Source organism: Lissotriton helveticus, chromosome 4_1 (assembly GCF_964261635.1).
Source record: "Lissotriton helveticus chromosome 4_1, aLisHel1.1, whole genome shotgun sequence".
Taxonomy (NCBI): domain Eukaryota; kingdom Metazoa; phylum Chordata; class Amphibia; order Caudata; family Salamandridae; genus Lissotriton; species Lissotriton helveticus.
Genome location: NC_136063.1, coordinates 170,530,739 through 170,545,366, shown reverse-complemented (window position 1 = coordinate 170,545,366; position 14,628 = coordinate 170,530,739). Strand labels below are relative to the sequence as shown.

General features: G+C 48.4%; 1 protein-coding gene across 1 annotated transcript in view; it reads left to right on the top strand.

The window, feature by feature from the left end:
* The window catches only part of LOC144828467 (lymphocyte antigen 6E-like), an 87,411-nt gene extending 74,489 nt beyond the window's left edge, over positions 1-12,922 (top strand). The window contains exon 4 of the mRNA XM_078686656.1: positions 12,799-12,922. The gene's annotated coding sequence lies outside the window, so the exon portion shown is untranslated. The remainder of the gene's footprint in view (positions 1-12,798) is intronic.
* The last annotated feature ends 1,706 nt before the right edge of the window (positions 12,923-14,628 follow it).

The window sequence follows — 14,628 nt, the reverse complement described above, 5'->3', positions numbered from 1 at the left end:
TGCACTCACTTCCCGAGGTATCTCGAAGTTGTGCATTGGGGTGCTTGAAGCCCCAGCCCAGAGCACCATTCGTGGACATCATATACCAGGCCAACTTCTCACAGTCGCCAGTAGGTAGCTACAGCTATAGTTGGGACCTAGTTTCCATAGGAAGAGCGCTTTTTCATTAGCCAATAACTTTGCTGTCCTTTGATGAATCCTCGCGAAATTTTCAAAGCTAGTTTGCCACTCACTTCAGCTGCTGTCTTAAAAATTTCAGGGTGATCCATTCAGCAGGGGCCAAGAAAAAAGTGGGTTCCAAAACATTTTTTCCCCATGGTAATTTCTATAGGAATCTTTAGACAAGCTTGCAATCCGAAATGCTGAACGGAATTACACCAAATTTGCCAGAGAGGTAGCTGTCGGTCCAGAAAGCACCCTTTTTGGTGTAAATCAATTCAGTGGTTGCAGAGTTATTTAATGGTTTTCCAGATATATAACTAGGGACACAAATGATGCTCAACCTCTCCCGAGATCCCGTGCTGAGATCTGATTGGCTGACAACACTTCAAATGAGGCAGTGTTGGCAGCCATCTTGTGACTCAGTTGGACCAAGTCACAGGAAAATAAAATGGTGGCATGGTAGAAACACCCTGACCCCCTAGGCCTCTTGGCCACAGTGACCCCGCAGGGCCAAAAAAGCATTTTCTTTTTTACATTTTCAGCAGGTGTCATGCTGCAGCCACAAATCCTGCCCCAAAAAAAAAACCAGGCGTGGTCTACCACGCTTTATTTCGAATTAATCCCCAGTTGGGCCAGGTCCTGGGTGCATTGGATAGATAAAGGAGACGCCCCCCCCCCCCCCTTCCTGGGGCTTATTATGCCCTAGAGACCACCATCTCACCAGGCCTTATTTTTTGTTGTTTAAATTAATTTTTATTGGTTTTAGAGAAAAACAGATACATTGCATTGCTGGATTGAGTCCACGAGAATATGCAAATGGCAGACTGAAGTAACCACATTACATAAAGAGGAACATAAACCTACATGAGCCTTCGGGCCCCACAATTGTCCTCGGTAGTGTCGCCAGGGTGACTTGTGAAACTAGGCATGAGGCTCCCATAAACCCAAGCAAAGAACAACAAAGCAAACAACACCCCCCCCCTGCCCCCAAGAACCCCCCCATCCCAACCAGTGTACCAAAATGTGTGAATTAAGTAGGGCACATGTGTAGAATGCTCACAGTGCCTCCGGCTTGGATTCTGCATCAGCATGGTCTACGTCTGTTAGGCGTAGTAGGCGGAGGTATCTGGGGCATGTTATTTAGTTGAATTCCCAGGATAAGAGTGTTAACAGAGGTTGCCAGGTCATGTGGAAGGTGGCCATGGTCTGCGTGAGTGTGGCTTGAATGCGCTCCATCCCCAGTGTATACCAAAGTTTGTTCAACCAACCCGTGTGAGTGGGCTGTGTGTGGGTCCCCCAAAGAGACAGGATGTGTTGGGAGGCTACCTGCAATGCTAGACCCATTTGTCGCCCCCTGATGGATTTCAGCGGTAAAGTGAGCATGTTCGGGAGTCCCAGAATGGTGTAGGGCGGAAACCGTGGGATTTCAGTATCGAGGGAGGTGTCTATGTCATTAAGAACAGACGTCCAATAGGCCGTGACCTCGTTACAGTCCCATAGAAGGTGCGTCAGGGTACCTATCTCACCACACCCCCTCTAACAGGTCGAGCTTCGAGATGAGTTGCCCCTGTGTTATCTAGCTGGGGTCAAGTACCAGTATGTTGCGAGCTTCACAGCTGCCTCCCTATCTGCCGTGTTCCTAGCTGTGTGGTTGGCCCTGTAGTATATTGACTGCCACTCCCGGGTCGTGAGCGTTCTCCCCAGTTCCTCTTCCAGCGCCGTTGACTGGCCGATCGGTGTGTCCCGGAGGAAGGAAAAAGCATCTTATAGAGATCCGTGATTAAACCACTGTCCGACTCTTTTGTAACTAACCATTTTTCAAATACTGTCAGTCGCCTGCCAACTAAGGGGCTAGTCTCAGGCTGTGTTAGCCAATGCCAGAATTGGAAATATTTAAATAGCTGTGGCGATACGACGTCGTAGATTTGTGACAGTGTGTAGAGTGGTATAAAGCCCTCCAAGTCAAAAAGATGCCCGCCGGTCTGCTGTTGGAACCTCGCCATTGTGGAAACACGTGGGCATCGGTTCCCGGAGGGAAGTCTGGGTTGTACATTAAGGGAGTTAGCGGGGACAGGAATGTTGTGAGTTCCCACTTGGTAGCCACCGAGTCCCACACGCCCAGTATTGTACATGTAATGGGTGATTTCTGGAGGTAACGCGATCTATGCACGCGACAAAGAAATGGTATTTTCCATAATGAGGTCTGGGCCATAGCCCTGTCTTGGAAGAGCCATCTCTTCTCCGACTCGGGCCTGTACCATTCCACTAAATATCTCAGTTGTGCCGCCTGAAAGTATTGTTGCAAATTAGGAATCCCCAGGCCCCCCTCGGCCATCCCTCGAAAAGCTAGGTGTCTGTGCATTCGCGGTCTCTTTCCCGCCCAGATAAAGTGCTGTATCGCCTCATGCAGCGGAGGTAACACTGGATTAGTCTGAAAGATATATAGTATCTTGGGCAGTGCCGACATTTTCACAGCTGCGATTCTCCCAAGCAAGGACAATGGTTGTTTCTGCCACCGCCTAAGATCACCTGCGATGTTACTTTAGCGTAGTTTAGGGCAACCGTTTGTTCCGTGGACGGCATGAGGATGATACCTAGATAAGGAAGATGCATTTGGACTAGTAGTCCCCCTCCATATGTGGTTGCTTCGCGGTGTGCATGGGAATTTTTATCAAGTGGTAATATCAGCGATTTCACTCTCTTCATCTTGAGGCTTGACACCATGCCAAAGGCCTCCACCTCCTCTAGAAAGGCCGTCACTGATCGCCTAGGATTGTCAAGCGCCGTCAAAATATCGTCGGCGTATAGGCTAATTGAGTGCGGCTCTCTGCGAAGGTTATGCCGCAAATATTTGGGTTATCTGGCACCCTCTGTGCTAGCGGCTCAATATAGAGGGCGAATAGGAGGGGTGAGAGTGGGCACTCCTACCTGGTGCCACGTTGGATTTCGAAGGGATGTGAGCCTAGTCCATTGATACAGATCCGTGCCTGTGGATGATAGTAGCAGCTTGCAACCCACGCTCTAAAGCGTTCCCCAACACCAAAGTGTACCAAAACCCTCTCGAGAAAGCCCCAGTCCACGTGATCAAACGCTTTCTCAGCGTCAATGGCTAGGAGCGCAGAGTCTGAATGTTGGAAATGGGCTTTGTCAATTAAGTGGAGGATGCGTTTGGTGTTGTCGCTGCATTGTCTACCGGGGATAAAGCCCGACCGGTCCGGTTCTATAATCCCCGGGAGGCATGGTCCAAGCCTTGAGGCTAGCACCCCATGAAAAGTTTGAGGTCGAGATTAAGTAAGGAAATCTGCCGGTAGGCGGAGCACTGGGTGGTATCTTTGCCCGGCTTAGGCAGCAATATGATGTCAACCTCCAGCATGTCAGGTGGGATGGAGCCGGGGCCCTGGAACGAATTAAAGAGTTTGGTAAGAATCGGAGAAACTATTGGACAGAAAACCTTGTAAAACCGGACGAGAAACCGTCAGGACCTGGCGATTTCAGGGGTTTGAGGCGAGAGATTGCACTGACAACCTCCTCAATTCTGATAGGTGCGTCCAGTGACCCTGCACTCGCTGTGTTAAGCGCGGTGGTGGCTGCGCCGTACAGATAAGTCTCCGCGCTATCTACAGGTGTGGGATCAGCCTTGTAGAGAGATGCATAATAGTCCCTGAATGCCTCCGCTATTTGTGCCTCGTCATGAATCTCCTCCCCTTCCTCTTTGTTTAGGGTCAAACTTTTTGAGCGCTGGACCTTGGCCCGAAGTGCACTTGCTAGGAGGCGTCCCGTTTTGTTCCCACCCACATAGTATTTGTGCCGAAGTCTAAGGGCGGCATATTCGGCCCTGTCTGTGTCTAGACTTGCCAGCTGAGCCCTGGCGACTTTTAACTGTTTCAAAATTTTTGGTGCTCCCGCGCGACTGTGCACCCGTTCCAATTCAACCACTTTGGCCGCTAGATTCCCGTTTGGTTTTGCGGTCCTTGACCTCCGCCGCCGAGATGGCTATTAGTTCTCCTCTCCCCACCGCCTTTAGTGCCCCCCACACGGCTGCCACAGGCATGTCCGGACGGTAATTAAGCTCAATATAGTCAGTGATGCACTTGCGGAGTTGGCGGACTACCTCCTTGCATTGCAGGAGGGATTCCCTTAACCGCCACCGACTGGTTGGTATCTTGATGCGCGGGATTCTAATCGCTATTTCCACTGCATCGTGATCTGAGATGGCAGCTGGGATGATGTCCACGTCCACTACCTGAATCTCCAACTCTGAGGAGCCAATGAAGTGGTCAAGTCTGGCATACGTGTGGTGCACATGAGAATAGAAGGTGTAGTACGAGGCCTCTGGGTGCTTAACACGCCACAGGTCCCTCAGCCCTCTCTGTGCCAACCAGTCTTTCCCTGCCACAGAAAGTGTGCCTTTGTTACCAAATCAGTGGCCCGATCTGTCCCTCTCCTTATCCATCACCAGGTTGAGGTCCCCCCCATGAGTAGGAAAGAGTCGGGGGTGCATAGGGCCTCCGACAAGGCTTTTTTGATAAAGGGCTCCTGACTCGTATTAAGGGCGTACAGGGATCCCACTGTCATTGTCAGGTCTCCCACCTTGATACTATAGGCGCGAAGTCTGCCTTTGATCTCCCCAACCTTGTCTCCAATCTGACAGTGAAAGTATTTGGCAACTAGAATCGCGACCCCCCCGTTTTTGTCACAAGTTGAGGAGAAGAACTGTTGAGGGAATGCACGGGACCTCATCCTATGCCAGTCTTTGGTGAGTAAATGGGTTTCTTGAAGTAAACAAATAGCGGCGCCTGAATTTTCTAAATATGATAGGACCGCTCGACACTTAATAGGGTTATTAAGCCCCTTCACGTCCATAGTAAGAACCTTCAACGTAGCCCCAGACATCTCATCACAAGGATGTAATAACTGCACATTCTACCATAGGCCTTTTGCGCTGCCCCCTACCTGTGGGCCTCAGCCCCTGTCGGCACACTGGTTCCCTCCCACCCCTCCTTCCCTGCAATTCACCCAATACCTGTACCCTCTCCCAACAAACCATCCCCCGCCTCCCCCTCCCTAACAAACCAACTGGTGAATGTCACCCCTCCAACCCCCCGGCCTAACCCCAACACCCAATCTCCCATGGCACCTCATATTCCAGAGCCAGGAAACTCGTATCACGGGCCCGTGGTGAAGAAACGTTGTAGAGCGAGCAACCAAGGCAACCCCTCCGGCCCCCCGCCCGCCTCCCCCCGGTCAGCGTTGGCTTAGTGCGAATGTGTCCCCCTCTCAATGCCAACTCAGTCCGCCAATGATGTGTCCTTGGAAACTTCTGGGATAGCCATGGCTCGTTCTTTGGACATGGTGGCTCCGTCGGGTTTCAGGTCCACTTCGGGTGGTCTCCTCCGACCCACTCTCTGCCACCCTCCCCGCGAGGGCTGTTGGGATGGTCCCGGTGATGGTGGACTGTCATCACGTTCAGTGCCTAGCAATTCGCAGGTATCTTTAAGAGAATGCAGCTGGTGGAGGGTTCCACTCAATTTAAAGATCAGATGAAAGAAGTGTCCCCATGAGTACGGAATCCCCTTGTCTCGTAGAAAAGTCGCGGCGACCCTGAATGCCTTTCTCTTTTGCAGTGTAGTCGACGGGCTTCCCGCAGGATTCTCTCTGTCAGGTAAGAAGGCCACGATGTCAGGGGGTGGCACAGGTGCACGTCTCGCCAGCCCCACCCTATGTGCTCAGTCAATACGTACTTCGAAGGTCGAACGGCTCCCGTTCGACCTTCGAACGATCTCACGGAATAGGCCGAATGATCTCGCGGAATAGGCCTTCCAGGTATTCAGTGATATTCGCCCCTTCTGCTTTGGAAGGGACCCCCCGGTCCCGTATGTTGTTGTGCCGAGATCTGTTTCCGAGATCCTCAGCATGTGCCTGTAGGTCCACCTCTTGATCACGAAGGCGGAGAAGTTCTTGCTGCAACTTTTCGACTTCTTCACCTTTGGTTTGATGTGAGTCCTCAATTGATGCTACCCTCTCCCCCAATCCATCCACATCTTTGCGTATCTCCCGAACCTCTCCGACAACTTCCTGGTTTAAGGTATGGAAATCGTCTCTCAAGGAGTTGAACAGGGTCTCCAAAAATGATTTAGTGATGGGTACTTCCCCATCTTCTGAGTCCGCATGGTGTTTCATCGTGGCCTGGGTGGTGGGCCCTTAAGGAGCATAACCGTTAAAGTGCACTCACCTTTCTTCCTGGTGCAGGCCATTCCAGGCCGGGAGCCTATGGAATTGTGTTCGCTTCGTTCTGTGGGGCACTGAGAGGCTGTCCTGCCACCTTCAGGCACGGCGCAACCAGCAGGGGGGGAGGACACCACACCTGATCCTCGCGGAGCTGCCTTCGCGTCTCTGGGGGGGTCGCCTGATGATGTAGGTCAGGGCGCGAAACCGCGCCACCAAATCCTGGGTCTCCGCAAGGGATCGTTGTCTTCCTGATATTCTGATAATGTCTGTGGCCGTCGGCCTGCCAATTGTGCATTTGGGGAGCTTTAGAGCAAGCACCAGTGACCCGGGGCCCCTCCTGCCAGACACCCCGCGGCACCTCTCACCTGGATGTGGCCCGCTTAAGCTCGACTCGTCCTCCTAGTCGTAGGGCCGGTGCAAGAGGGACTGTCCCGGCCCCGCAGTGCCCCAGGCTCGGGCCCTCGCTTTCCCCAGGTGCAGTACCCCGCGCTCTCCTCAAGCAAGGCAGCTCCGCAGCCAGTCCCGGGGAAACAGTGCAGGTCTCCGGGCCCGGCCTTGCGTTGCTCTCCTTCATGTATGTCGCAACCCGCCTCCCGCCTAAAGGCAGCGGGGGGGCACAGGTGTGCACCTCCGCTGTCTCTATACACCAGGCACCCTCAATAGGGCAAGTACACCCGGCAAACCAGCCCGAGGCTTATCGGCCCAGAGTCAGATTACGCCATTTTAAGTGTTTGGGGCCTGCCTTCATGGGGGCACCAGCTCCTCTCCTATGCCCCAAGCTCACCCGGTGAGCCGGAGTCTGGAGTTCACACACGCCTCCGATGACTCTCCTCTCCCCTCGGCCTCAAGGTGTTGACGAGGGGCTGCGGGGGGGGGGCAGCGCCCTGCCCTCCGCGCTCTTTATGCAGGCCGCAAGGCCCCGGCCTTGATTTTCGTGACACGGCCCTCCGCCTACGTGCTGTTTATGGAGGGCCGCAATCAGTCAGTCGCTACTTCGTGAGGGAGCCGCCTCAGTCGCGACTCAGCTTCTCTCCTGAGCGACGGCTCACCTCCAGCTGGCACACCGAGCTTCCCAGCATTAGGGCGTCTGCTCAGGCCTCGCCGTGAAGTGCTCCCGTGTCCTCCCAGTCAGGACGCCATTTCGCGGAGCCCAGGGACGGGCTGTTCACTGTCGCCGCTGCCTCTTCCTGGCACCAAAAGTAGCCAGGGATCAAGCTCCGATTGTGTGCTCATTTCACACCTAATCTCGGGCTCTGAGGGGGAGCTTCAGGTGAGATTTGGTCGGCGAGGGGAGCACGGAGCAGGGAGCCTCTGGAAACAGCATCCTCCTAGGTCTCCATCTTGGCCACGCCCCCCAGGCCTTATTTTTAATAAAAATGCAGGGGTCGCCTGGTTGGCAATCCTCCGTGCCCTGGGTACCACCACCTCTTCAGGGCACTTTGTGAAGTTAATGCGGGGACCTGCATGGCGTCCCTGCAACCCTGGAGTTCGCTCCCTCCACGGGGCTATAATGAATTTATTGTGGGGGCCCTTGGGGAAGCCCCACGGACCACCACCTTCCCGGGATGCCTAGTCCAATGGAGGGAGGCAGCGCGGACCCCCTCCTGGAGCCATATATGGCCTTGGGGACCGCCAGCGCCCTGGGCTGGCTCCTGATATTACCCGGGGATACTCACCCCCGGAACAAAGGTGTTTTTTTCTATGGCTTGGCGGGAGCTTTACTGCTCCCACCAAGCCATAACAAACTGTGCTCGCTTTCAGCAAGCAAGAGCAATTGCTTTGATAGAGGGGGAGCTGCATGTTAGCAGCTTCATCACTGTCAAAGCAATGCCAGCTCCCTCAGGAGGTGGGGAGCCGGCACGGACCGCGAGGTCCTTGAGTTGGTCCCAACAGAGTGGGTGCCTTGGGTGGGACCATGGCACCCATTAGTGAGACCAGACCCCAGGGGATGGGGTCCCCATGGCTGAAATTGGCCAGAGAGGGAGGCCACTTGGCCCCATGCCCTGAAAGTGATTTTTTTTCCTTAAGGCCAGTCCCCGGGACAAATTTGGCCCAGGGAGGGGGGCCACTCTCTCCCAAATTAAGTTTAAAAATATTTATTTTTTGAAATGCCAGACCACAGGGAATGGGGTGTGTGGGCCAAAATTGGCCCAGGGAATGGGGACCTCACAGCCCCCTTCCCAATAAATAAAAATAAAGAATGGCAAGTTGCCGTAGGCCATGACTCCTTTCTCCACCACTCTGGAAACGCACCTCCTGGTGTACTGCTGGTTGGGGGAAAAGTCCAGCTGGATGCTGAGGGTCCTTGGGAGCCAACAAGCACTCCTTTTACCTCCAGTAAGTCCTGAGGGTTCTTGGGGCCCAGAAGCCCTCCTGTTACCTCTAGTAAGTCTGACACAGCAGGATTTCTGAGAGCTGGTTGGAGACCCGCCCCCTTTGTCCACCACTCTGCAAACTAGACTACTAGTTAAAAAAAAACATAAAAATCCACTTAAAAAAGCCAAAGGTTACAGGGTCGTTATAGTTATCAAATAGAATTTGAAAAAAACATAGAAATTCACTGAAAAGAACAAATGTTACAGGGACTTTATAGTTAGGCTCAGATTTCACTCATACAAAACCAGTGAAATTTGGCTGTTGTAGTTATCTGAGTTAACCATAACTTATGCCCCAGCAATGCACTGCTAATGATATTACATATTACATCATTCATGACATGGTCAATGACAAATTACTTCACTGATGACATCATCCACAGAACCATTCACACCCCCATGCAACCTCTTTTACACCCATTCACACACTGGCACAACCACTCACATACCCATTCACAGACCTATACCAGTACTCCCACACCCTCTCACTCCTCCATAGGGCCACTCACTCACTCACTTGTACAGCCACTCACACAACCATGTATTCACCCATACAGCTGTAGTGTAGTTCCTATATTCCCAATAGGCTCTGTGCATTGGAATAATATATCCTATAGATTAGACGTAGGACTGAGGTTGACTGGGTCTCTATTGAATATATTAAACTTAATAGTGAGTGCCAGCTAGCTCAGAGGGCACTAGAAACTTTCTGGAATTCACAAGAAGGGATTAGTTTCTGACAACCGCATAAACATGACAACTTTGTTTCCCAAGAATAAGAAATATATCTCTAGAGTCGTGGAAACAATAGATACGTATTTCACTCAGTCAATCGTGCATGCTTTGTTTCTACAGAGTTGCAGAGAAATAGAGAGACAGGCATTTTCAATAAAAAGGATTTATTGAGCAGTCTTCTTTCTCATGCAAGAGAAGTGATCTGCTACAATCGTTATGCAGACTGCAAAGTATAACACGTACAGCGAGAATAATAATATGAAATATTACTGTAAGAGCATTGTATGGTTTCTAAGCCATATAAGAATACATACATAAATACATAGGCTAAAATTACTCAAGTGGTGCTTCTAAAATATGCCTACCCCAATGTACCTAACCTAAGTCTAGTACGCGGGAAGAAGTAAGTGTGGTGTAGCATAGGTTTAGTTTTCTTTGCCAAGAATCTATCCAAGATTTCTCTAGGTTCTAATCAGCTCCATACCTTAGTTAGAATGAAGGAGGTCTGGCATCTCTGTCTCGGGACTTGATTTCCCAACATCCCGCAAGGGGAGCTTGGAAACACTGGAGCTGGATTCTCGGCAGGAGAAGAGACAGCTTCCTGATCAGTGCGTCAGCTGGAGGTTCGGCTTCCTTCGGCACTTGCTTTAGCGAGCTGCGTCGGGCAACTAGATAGTCAAACTGCTCCCCACCACCAAATTTATCTTCACTTGCTAGAGCAAGTGAAGGTAAATTTATACCTTGAAGGTGTTTAGGAATGCCACAGTTTGACGTAAAGTCGAGCATAATAACGTCAGGAAAGAACCCCAAGGGAATAGTTGTTCTTTGCAAAGTATATGAGTTCTTGGACAAATCAATATTCGAGCAAGGGGAAGTTCCCTAACTGCTTAAGCCAATTTTCCAAGAAATCATCGTGACGTTTGGTACGGGCGGTATTTGGTCTGCATGGGCTATGTCTAAATAAGGAATTGATTTGTATGCCTATATAAGGGCAATGTGAATTGTACCTATATAAGGGCATGATTAGGGAAAATTCACTCAGAGCCTAAAATGCCACACAACACCCACTCCACTTTATTATGTACAACATTACTAAGTTCTAAATACATTAAAACATATCTAAACTTGATGTGTGAAAACCCACCCAATATACATTGGCTGTACATTAAAAGAATATTTGTGCTGTACGCAATTTAAGCATATGTTTCATTCAAGGCATATAGTTTGACATTTGAAATGCTATCCTGAATGACTCACGAAAATACATCAATGAAATGGCTCTTAAATACAGAAGAAAAGGTCGAGACCATTTCATGGCAGAATAAGTAAACTTGTTGAATGTGGACAAGGCCAAATATTTTCTCTTGGAAGTTTTTCAAAGAATTCTAGTTCTCTATGAATAGTTCTACTTTAAGCAGATAAGTTTGTGCCAAAAAAATGAAAAAATATAAATTTGGAAAAACAAAAGTATGATCATAGAAAAAAAGAGTTCCAAAGTTAGAACGTTGTTTCGAAAAAATGAAGGTCTAATTCAGAGTCTCACAGAGCACAGCTTGCCAATTTCAAAAGTCAGTGTTATTGTTTGGAGAAAACATCAAATATTCTAAGTCTGTAAAGAATTTGTCTATCATTGTCCATATAAGGGCATGATTTGGGAAACGCCACACAACACAGCCACTCATAGAACCAGTCGCTCATCCATCCAGCCAGTCATATAACAAAACACCCATACAGCTATTCAGACACCCACTTATTTACCCGCAAAGTCACTCATACACCCACTCACTCACCCAATCAACCTTTCAACACATCCACTCACTCACCCATACAAGCCCTCACACTCATACAACCACTTACATGCCCATTCACACATCCATACAAGCACTCACACATCCACATACTAACCCATACAGCCATTCACACAGACACTCACTCTCTAATACAGCTACTCACACACCAACTCACTTATCCAAACACCCACTTAAACAGCCACTAACTCACCCATACAACCACTTAAACACCAAGTCACTCTTTCGTATACTCATTGAGACACCCACTCACCATACAGTCACTACAAACCCACTTACCCACCCATAGAGCTACTAACACTGCCAGTTACCCACCCATACAGCCACTCACTCACCAGTACAGTAACTCACACAGCATCCCACTAGCCCAGCTACTCACACACCCACTTATACACCTATACATCCACTCACACACCCATATGAACAAGGATACATAGAGTCACACAGCCTCTCATATAATATATATTAGAAGTAGAGACACTCATTAGTAGTACACCTAGTATACTACTTTAACTTTTGTAGTACCTTAGGATATCTGTTTAACAATCATAAACTCTTATAAAATACTTACAGTAACTGGATGATGTCATCACCAGTGATATAATCAGTGATTTCATTTGAGATGTCATCAGTGATGTCACTGACCAATCCATGATCCATTTATCACTTGTATATACTTACCTTGGTGATATTGTTATAGTTGATATTCTAGGTACAATAGTTTTGCGCATTATATGAAATATAGGATATTCTGGTAGAATACAGTGAAATAAGAGTGCTATCCAACTGGTCTTGCTCACAACAGGTTTTTTTTTCATTGTTCACTGCAAACTTGGTTATGCTGATGCCCGATTATCATACATACTGGGAATGGGCTGGCAGTTTTAAGGTGTGAGTAGTTAGTCTGTAGTCCTATTCAGGGATGTTGGGCCAATATTGCAGGTGGGTATAATGTTGGAGCAAATGTCTGAATGATTTACTGGCCCCTTGGGACGAGTTCTGGTGCTGATGCTGTGCAATGAAGGGAGGGCATGTAAGAGGATTTCAGCTCTCTATAGAAAAGGTGAATTACTATATCTTCAAGAAACACCTCATCAAAGAGTAACACCTGGATGCTGTTCTACTCCTTTAAGTCCCATCTGCAACCCTCCCGTGTAAGCCTCAACCCTCACAAATATCCTGTACACAGTAAACCCCTTGATGTATCCACTCTCATCCCCAGTCTGCCTTTTCTTTACACTACTCTCTATAATCCACTTATAGTGTGCATCACTCCATTGCTTGATACACATTCATCCATGCAAGCAGGAAATGAGTTTGGTTAACTTTTCAGTGGGGGTTGTGTGGTCCACCATGCAAACTTTGTTTTCCTTTACGTGGATGCATTTAAGAATTTGAACACAGAGCTTTATGTAACAGCAGACTAAAGTGTTTATTAGAAATTAATACATTTTTGCTATCTAAATTGTCTTATTCTATTCTCTCTACAGTGGACGGAGAACACTTTTCAAGAAGGTCATATTAGTACAAGTAGTATTGAAAATGGAGAGCACCTGAATTAAAATTGTATAGCTGTGATTTGTGCATTAATAAATAAAAGATTCACTGACCTGAGTGCCTAATACTTTATTGTCTCAATAGATATATTACCATTACATCTAAGTTTTTACATTGTGGGATGTTATACTGTAGAACCGTACTTGGAGGATAGAATTTCAGAACCTTTACATTGTGACACTTTAGTTCGCAGGTAAAAGTATTTTTTATGGTTTTAAATGACTTAACCATAAGTGTGTGTGTGTGTACATGATTAAAATGAAGTTACAATTACGTAAGGTAATAATATTTTATGAAATGATGTCCCGCCGTTGCTACCGGGGACAGAAGGGTCGGGCCTGGGGCTGTTTCCATAGTTCTGATGCTATCTTGGTGTGAGAGCCATGGGTCCAGGAGGTCAGCCCTCTCATACTTCATGGCTATCGCAGTTGTCAGGAGAACCTGGTATGACCACCTCCACCAAAGCTCGACCTAGACCCAGTCTCACAGCTAGAGCCTGTGGGCTGGTGGTGTGTATGCTTCAGGGAGAGTCTACAGCACCTGGCGATGAAGATAAAGCAATCTCTCTGTTAGTCTTTTACAGTACTGCAAGAGCAAATATTCCGACACTGACAGAGGACCAATAGACATGTGGCCTGGAAAGATAATTAGATGGCCAAACATGATCTTGTGTGGGCTCAATTATGTGCCTCTGTCCGGAGTATTCATAGACAACAACACTAATTGCAGTGCATCAATCCAGGATAGTTCAGTGGATGCACAGATCTTCCCTATTTTGTTTTTCAAAATGCCATTTCTTCTCTCAATTGCCACTGCTGCTGGTGGGTGATATGCACAATGCAGTTTCTGTGTGGCCCTAGCCCTTTGTATGTCCCCCTAATCACACGGGAGAGGAACACTGGTTCGTTGTCAGAACTCTGGAGCACCGGGACCCTAAAGCGTGAAATAAGTTATTTCAAAAGGCATTTGACAACATTAAGTGCATCACAGTTCTTTTCTGGCTATGCCTCAGTCTTTATGCTAAAAATGCATATGATGACCAACACATACTTTTATTTGTAAACAGGGGGCTTGTTGATGAAATCAAGCTGTAAAAGGTCTGTGTAAAAGTGGAAAATGGCCAAGTGCAGTTGGTGTACCCTTCCTTCTATTGTATTGTGCACAAACAGTACATTGTCTGCATAAGAGTTCTGCGGTTTGACAGAACTTGATGTTGTACTAACATTGGGAAAAGGCTGGGGTTGCATTGTGAAGCGGGAAAATGCTCCGGGTGGTAGCTTCAGGTCACGGAGTTGGCAACGGCGTTGACCACAACATCATAGTTGTTTTTCTTCTGTTGCAGCACAAAACACATAGTTTCCAGTGCTGTTGGCAGATGTACTTAAAGTCTTTGATGTTCCTGAGACTTCCAACGGGAGAAAAGCTCTACATCAAGCCCTTGGACAAACTCTGGAAATAAATTGCTGAAAGTTCAGTCCTTTTACTGCCACGACAGAAGCATTAGGCCAGCACAGCAAAACACACAGCAAAGTGGTAGTCTCTCCTCATAGCTTCTCCAGCTCATCTTCTTGGCAGGTTCCTATATCCAAATGAGTTCTACAGCTTTGGGGTCTAAGCCCCAATATTTAAACCACATTTCCCTTTGAAGTTCAGTGGTGTTGGCACAACCAAAGTTCTCCTGGCACACATAATCCAGTTCTGTCTTGCTCAGGCCTGTTCACTACAGGAGGTGGAGACAGCATTGTGGACAGCAGACACAGTCC